An 8,809-nucleotide genomic window follows, 5' to 3' on the forward strand; every position below is an offset into this window, starting at 1 on the left:
GACTATGCTCATGAAACATACAACACCCAAAATGAATATGCAAAAGGTGTGGCCTAATCTCATCCATACTCATCTCAATTTTTCAATCAACTAGCATTAGGACTTTGAGATGTCATAGGCCAAATGGCATGAATGAATTAAGAAGAGGAATGAGATGAAGTGGGAAGGGGATGAATGAAATCATAAATTGGTCAAAGGAGGACTTTTATCAAATTAATATCATTCATTCATTTTGGGAGATGGAATGTACATTCCATCAATCCCCTAAATCCAATGATATTAATTTGACAAAGTCAAATCAACCTTGACCAAGGCCCAACAACCATAAGAAAACTCAAACAAGTCAATACAAGTGGTCAACAAAAATAATTGGCATTTATTCAATTAAAAATAATAAAATAGTGCATTTAAATCAAATATGGTTTGTCCAATTCCTAAAATCTCATCAAAACACCAAAGAAATGGCCATGAGATTTATCATAGGTCAAACAAGGTCAAAGGACCTTGGAGAAAAAAATTCGTAATTTTTGGACATTTAAAAATAATTTTAAACAATTAAAAACAAATGCAAAATCAATTAATTCATGAAAAATATTAATAATGATCCAAAAAATAATTTTAATTCAGAATATGAAAGAGAAAAATATTTGGAAATTTTTGGTGAAAGTCCCATATTTTTTTGATCAATATTAAATTTAATATGAATTATTGAAAATAATGCAATTAAAATAAAAAGTCAGAAATTCAAAAATACGTGGAGCATCAGACCTCCCTCATTAATTGAGGTGGCAGATCAGATGGTCTTAAGTGCGCGTTCCACATAGTGCTTAGTCAACAGCGCTGCACAATTGGTATTTAAAACTAACGATCAAGATTAAAAAATAATGGATGGATCCTGTGGTTCAGAGCCTTGCTAACTCATCGCCGGAGCCAGAGCTCTGGTCATCTTCTCCGGTGGACCTCACCGGACTGGTCCACCATGAACCATCACCAAAATGAAAAACAAGGACATGATCTTGAAGAAAAAATGGCAATGAGCTCGAATCTGACCTCCATTCACTCCAATTCCAAGTATATTGAGAGATACATGGAATTGAAGTTTGAGGTACATGAACTGAGTTGCTTCAATTTGACCTCAGAGCAACTCAAACTTCTTGCCTACAATGGTAGGACTTCAGACAACCAAAGAATCAATGGAATTGAGCAAGAATTTAAGAGAATCGAAGAGTTCAATTTTTTTGGAAAATACCTTCAATGTAGGTCTGGATTCGATGGATCTTGATCTTGCTTGTGCTTGGTCTCACTCTACTTGCTTGCAGGAGAAGAATTGAATGGTTAAAAAGCTATGGACTCCTGGAGAATTGAATTCCAAAACAGTGGAGATTCAAGCTCAAATTCAAGAGAATTTTTAGGGCTTATCCTTTGAGAAGTGAGGGTTTGAAATGGGGGATCAAAGTTGGCGCCAATGTGTGTTCAATTCTGAGCAATTGAAGCTCTATTTATAGCTGAAATGGTTGATAATTGCACACTCTAATTCACTTTCCAATTTTGGCAAATGGTGATGCAATCGTGCATGGGCGTGCATAGGCCCATGAAATGATTGCTTGAGGTCCACAAATGCATATCAGATGCTCTGAAGTAAGCTTGGATTGCAAGGTAAATGTACATTGATGTTTGAAGTTTGATCCTTGCCAAGTGATGTCACCCTATTTAAGCCATGCGCAACCTATGCATTTCTTGTCCAAAATGAATGAATTTGAGCTCTTTGGAAAGGTGAGATCAAGAGGAACAACTTTCATGTTCAACACCTTTTCATTTGGAGCTTGGAACTTGGAGAAATTTGAGGTGGAAGTTTGGAAATTTTTGACATATCAAAATTTTTCTAAGTGTCAAGCCATATGTCTCAATATTCCACCTTGCTTAACTTTTTATAGGAGCTTCAAATGAGAAACGTGTCTTCATCAAAGTTGTATCTCTCTCAAAGACCTTCAAAATTGTCACCAATTTCATGTCATTTGGATTTGATATGATAGAGTTATTTATTTTTGAAGTTTGGAAAAATCACTTGATCAATGGTATAGGTCCAAAGTGACCTATAATGTAGCCTCATATCATATGCTCAAAAAAGTTGAATTAGCTCCCACTCCAAACATCAAAGTTAAAGTAGACACATTTAATTTGATTGTGAAACTTGGAAATATTTCTTCTCATAAAAATTGAACAAGTTATGGCCTTGGGAAGTTGACTTTCAAATTAGGGTTTAGACAAAATGACCTATAATGTTTCAACATAGAAAATGATTTTCTAAGAAAAACTAGATCTAGGTCTCAACATGAAAGTTGTTTGGAATGTCATTGAGAGTAAGTTTTCTCTTGGAATCATTTTCATATGGTGAAAATTGTAGGAGATAGGGTCTAGGGAGACCTAGTTTTGATTAGATGAATTCATCTGGCCAACCACCATCAACCAACTTGCTAATTTCCAATTCTATTGACTTTCTTAGCTCATGGTAGATCATATATGCATAAGATGATGAATTTTGAAGTGTCCCTTGAGAAATTTGATTAATTGGTGAGATAGCTTGTTGGAGAAGTTACTCAAGATACCCAGTCAAACTAGGGTTTCCAAGGCAAATCACCCTCAAACTCTTGAAGAAAACTTGATCAATATGACACGTAGAGAAGATTGGGACTCATATATGACGCTCATAACCATTATTGAATCAATTCTTGGTTGGTATCTTTGTTCATGAGGGTCTCAAACCCTAGATGTGATCTTGATGAGTCAATGAGATCATGCCCTACCTACAAAAGAGTTAGACAAAGACATATTTTTGGTTTTTTGGTTAATGAAATGATAAAATACAAGTATGATATAATCACAAAGTGCTTGGTGATGTCTCCCAAAACAAACCCAATAAAAAAGGGGTAAGAAGGATGCCAAGGTATGATCTCAATGCTTATGCTTATGATGGAATTGCATGAGGGATCTTAGGGTCAAAATTGGGGTCTTATAGCTGCCCCTATTTAAGGAAATTCTAACTGAGGAGGCGAAGGTTAAAATATTCATATCGACTCAGTAGAATGGGCTTAAATAACAATATATAGAAACCAATTTTGGTCCCTAAGATACCTCATGATGTATATGACATTAATGCAAAAGTTAATGCTTTGTAGGGAAATGTTGCCACAAAGGAAAAGAAATCAGAGAGACCGAAAGTCCGTAGGAGCATAGTGCATTCCGTAAGGAAAACTCACTGAGGAGACAGAGACTCTGAGGGGATAAAAGGGACTTATGCGTAGGCCAGGCTATGACTTAAAACTACTGGGGGACTCGAGGAAATCCATATAAAAATGGAAAGACTTAGCCGAGGAAACAAACATCTACAGAGGATACGAATAAATGCAGGGGAACAACGATTTCACTAAGGAAATGCGCACTCAACTTAACTGGGGAGAAATAAACTTCAACACAGGAGGAGCAGAAATCTATTATCTACTACCGGTTACTAGGTAAGGAGATAATAAAGATTTGACAGAGAGAACATCCGTCATCGTTTAAGAAGAACATATCGAGGATGACTCACTGAGGAAAAGCCAGGAGGGAATATTCATTACCGGTTACTGGGTAAGAATAGCCTTGTTGGGGAAAACATCAAAAAATAGGATTTACAACTACCAATTACTGGGAAGAAAACCAAGGGTGAGAGTATCCGTCATAGGTTAGGATGAACATATCAAGGATAAACTCAACAGGGAAGAAAATCTGTCACCGGTTAGGATGAACATATCAAGGATAGACTTTCCTAGAAATGTCAAGGAGGATACCCGTCATCGGTTAGGATGAACATATCAAGGATATACCAACTGAACAAAAAGGGAAGAATTACATCTATCGGAAACTGGATAGAAAACCGTCGGAGAGAAAATCTGTCACCGGTTAGGATGAACATATCAAGGATTTGTTGGTTCTATGTGTTGGCATCAATTTTGGTAAAACCTAGAGTTTTCACAAGTTGTCACAAGTGTTGTCTTGACATGAGATAACAGGTTCCTGCAGGGTGTTTAAAATGTGGTTGTGCAGGATTTTGTTGAGATGTCAGACCCGATGCCAAGACATCTGTATACAGAACATTCAGTCTGAATGTTATGTATTGTGTGATTGTGCTTTTTATGCTAATCTATATTTGATTGATGAGATGATTGAACGTGTCACTCAATCAGTAATTAAAACCAGATTGACTTATTTTCCAACAAGATATAATCAGCTGTCATAAGAAGATACGAATGGAAAATAGTTTTAGGGTTTTATGATGTCCAAGCCCATCCAAACGCTTCTATATAAAGGGCATGGAAAACCTGGTTTTAACACACAAGAAATAACAAACGAAATAGTGAGAGAGAATAAGGGTTTTAGTCTTGTGTGGTCGTGTGTATTGTGAGCCATTCATTCATCCATAGATGATTGAATTGGACTGACTTTTGAGTTGTAATTTGTACACTCTAAGCTTTGAAGCATGAGTGTATGTTTACTTGGTTGAAGCTTTTAAGCAAGATCAAGTATGTATTCTTGAAGAAGTGTCTTCTTTCATTGTAATATTTGTTTTCACATCACTGCTGTGATTGAGGGGGAGTGAGTAGGATCTCATATCTAAGAGTTCTTAGATAGAAGTCACACGGGTAGAGATTAGGTGAAAAAACTGTAACTTGAAGTTGTTTATTGAGAGTCTTTGAACTAATTCTATTTAGTGGATTTCCTTCCTAGCTTGGTAGCCCCCAGACGTAGGTGAGTTTGCACCGAACTAAGTTAACAATTGCTTGTGTCACTTGTATTACTGTTCTTTATCTTTTATCCTGTTTATATTGTTTAGATATTAGTGTCGTGACATTACCTTCGACATCTCATATTTGATACCAGAATTTCAATTGGTATCAGAACAGGTATCCTGCTCTGGTTCTGGGTGAGATCTAGGGACGTTACTTTCTGGTACTATGGATAGAGACGGAGGATCTGTTCACAGACCACCAATTTTGGATGGATCTAACTATGACTACTGGAAACCTCGAATGGTAGTCTTCTTGAAATCTTTAGATAGTAAGGCTTGGAAGGCTGTTCTAACAGGCTGGGAACATCCAGTTATTACTAAGGAAGGAGAAGCTACAACTGATAAGAAGGCTGAGGAACAATGGACGAAGGAGGAGGATGAACTAGCCCTTGGAAACTCTAAAGCATTGAATGTTATATTCAATGGGGTTGATAAGAACATCTTCAGACTGGTGAACAACTGTGAGGTGGCTAAAGATGCTTGGAATATTCTCAAAACCACTCATGAAGGCACCTCTAGAGTGAAGATGTCTAGATTGCAGTTGCTCACTACCAAGTTTGAAAATTTGAGGATGAAAGAAAATGAAAATATTCATGACTTTCATATGAATATCCTTGAAATTGCTAATGCCTCAGGAGCCCTGGGTGAGAAGATGTCAGATGAAAAACTAGTGAGGAAAATACTCAGGTCACTTCCCAAGAGATTTGCCATGAAAGTGACAACCATAGAAGAATCTCAAGACATTTGCAATATGAGAGTGGATGAGCTAATTGGATCCCTCCAAACATTTGAGTTGGGAATGTGTGATGGATCTGAAAAGAAAGTCAAAAGCATAGCCTTCATGTCAAACACTAAAGAGAAAGAGGAAGAAAGTGGTCAAGATACTGATGAAGATCTGGCAAATGATGTAGCATTACTTGGGAGACAGTTCAACAAACTTCTGAAAAAGATGGATGTAAGGTCTAAGTCTAATGTCCAAAACATCTCATCTAACATCAGTAGGTCCAATGATGCTGGAAGAAGAACAAGATCTGATGAAAAGTCCAAACAACGAGATGGAGTTCAGTGCCATGAATGTGATGGGTATGGACACATTAGAGCTGAATATGGGACCTACCTCAAGAAACAGAAGACGAGTATTGCTGCTACTTGGTCTGATGAAAGTGAAACAGAAGGAGAGTCTGCAAATCTTGTGACTGCCTTGACTGGAACATGGGGTTCTGATGAAGACTCATGTGATGATGAAGTAAACTTTGATGAGTTGGCCACTACCTACAGAAAGTTATGTCACAGAAGTGAAGAAGTATGTCAACAAGTGGAAAGTCAGAAGAAATTGATAACACAACTGGAGAATGAGAAGACAGAACACTTGGAAACCATCTCTAAGTTGAAGACTGAAGCAGTGTTCTTGAACTCCAAACTGGATGAGATGACAAAGTATGTTCGAATGCTAAACAATGGATCTGACACCTTAGACAAAATTCTCCAGACTGGAAAAACGGCAGGAGACAAGTTTGGCCTTGGGTTCAATGAATCCAAACCTGAGTGTAGTCACATTGGTAGCAAACCAAAGATGTCACATCATGTGTCACAACAACATAAGGAAAGACAACATAAAGGAAAACACCAAAGATGGAAGTCTGGCCTTGGGTTCAATGAATCCAAACCTGAGTGTAGTCACACTGGTAGCAAACCAAAGATGTCACATCATATGTCACAACATCATAAGGAAAGACAATATAAAGGAAAACACCAAAGATGGAGATGTCATTACTGTGGAAAATTTGGCCACATAAAACCATTCTGCTTTAAGTTGTATGGCTATCCTAGTCCTTCTCATCATCAACCTAGACCCAAACATCACATCCCTGTCAACAGCAAACAATGGGTTCCTAGGATTGGTGCTACTAACCTGATAGCTCACACTTCCTTCAGAGTTTCAGCCAAAGAAGATTGGTATTTTGACAGTGGGTGCTCCAGACACATGACTGGAAGCAAAAACCTGCTAATTGACCTTTATCCTCATGTCACCAGCTATGTAACCTTTGGTGATGGAGCAAAGGGTGAAATCAAGGGGATTGGAAAGCTAAACTGCCCTGGAGTCCCTAACCTTGATAGTGTGCTACTTGTTAAAGGACTGACTGCAAACTTAATCAGCATCACTCAACTATGTGACCAAGGTCTAAATGTAAACTTCACAAAAACTGAATGTCTGATTACTAATAAAGAAAATGAAGTGATCATGAAAGGAGTCAGGTCTAAGGACAACTGCTATATGTGGAGTTCTCAAGAAACTGGTTATTCATCAATGTGTACTCTAGCCAAAGAAGAAGAAGTGAAGCCATGGCATCAAAAATTGGGCCATCTGCATCTTAAAGGAATGAAGAGGATTATATTGGTTGAAGCTGTCAAAGGAATCCCAAACTTAAAGATTGATGAAGGGAGAGTTTGTGGGGAGTGTCAGATTGGAAAACAGACAAAGATGTCACATCAGAAGCTCAGACATGACACCACTTCCAGAGTGCTGGAACTTCTCCACATGGACTTGATGGGACCTATGCAGGTGGAAAGTCTTGGTGGGAAAAAGTATGCTTATGTGGTGGTGGATGACTTCTCCAGATACAACTGGGTCAATTTTATAAGGGAAAAATCTGATGTATTTGAGGTATTCAAAGATCTTTGCATAAGACTTCAAAGAGAAAAAGAAAGTCAGGTTATCAGAATTAGAAGTGATCATGGGAAAGAATTTGAGAACAGCAAATTTGTTGGATTCTGTGCGTCTGAAGGAATTAGTCATGAGTTCTCATCTCCCATTACCCCTCAGCAAAATGGTGTGGCAGAAAGGAAAAATAGAACTCTCCAAGAATCTGCCAGAGCTATGATTCATGCTAAGAAATTGCCCTACCACTTCTGGGCTGAAGCTATGAACACAGCCAGCTATGTTCACAACAGAGTAACCTTGAAGAAAGGGACTCCTAATACTTTATATGAAGTATGGAAAGGAAGAAGACCTACTGTCAAATACTTCCATGTGTTTGGTTGTAAATGTTATATCTTGACTGATCGTGAACAAAGAAGGAAGATGGATCCCAAGAGTGATGATGGAATATTTCTAGGCTACTCAACAAACAGCAGAGCATTTAGAGTCTTTAATTCCATAACAAAAGTAATGATGGAATCTATCAATGTTGTGGTTGATGATCAACAGATTGATGTCACAGACGATGTTGAGACATCTCTAAATGACACCCCAGTTGATTTCCCAGACAAAAGTAATGAGAGTGAACTCACTCAAGCTGAACCTGAAGCTGATAAAATTAATAAGGGACCCTCTATCAGAATTCAGAAGGATCATCCTAAAGATCTCATTATAGGAGACCCAAATAAAGGGGTCACAACTAGATCAAGGGAATTGATCTCACATGGTTGTTTTGTGTCCAAGATTGAGCCTAGGAATGTCAAGGAAGCCTTGATTGATTAATTCTGGATCAATGCCATGCAGGAAGAGTTAGGCCAATTCAAGAGAAATGAAGTATGGGAACTTGTTCCAAGACCTAAAGGAATAAATGTTATTGGAACAAAGTGGGTTTACAAGAATAAATCTGATGAGCAAGGGGTGGTTACTAAAAATAAAAAATTATTAGTAGCACAAGGATACACTCAAGTTGAAGGAATTGACTTTGATGAAACATTTTCCCATGTAGCTCGCCTTGAATCCATTAGACTATTGCTTGGAGTGGCATGTATTCTGAAGTTTAAACTGTTCCAAATGGATGTAAAAAGTGTCTTCTTGAATGGTTACTTAAATGAGGAAGTGTATGTATAACAACCTAGAGGGTTTACAGATCCAAATCTTCCAAAGCATGTGTATAAGTTGTGGAAAGCCCTCTATGGTTTGAAACAAGCTCCTAGGGCTTGGTATGATAGACTCACAGTGTTTCTCATTGACAATGGATACAGGAAGGGAGGCATTGATAAGACATT

Source organism: Lathyrus oleraceus, chromosome 6, assembly GCF_024323335.1.
Source record: "Lathyrus oleraceus cultivar Zhongwan6 chromosome 6, CAAS_Psat_ZW6_1.0, whole genome shotgun sequence".
Classification (NCBI taxonomy): Eukaryota; Viridiplantae; Streptophyta; class Magnoliopsida; order Fabales; family Fabaceae; genus Lathyrus; species Lathyrus oleraceus.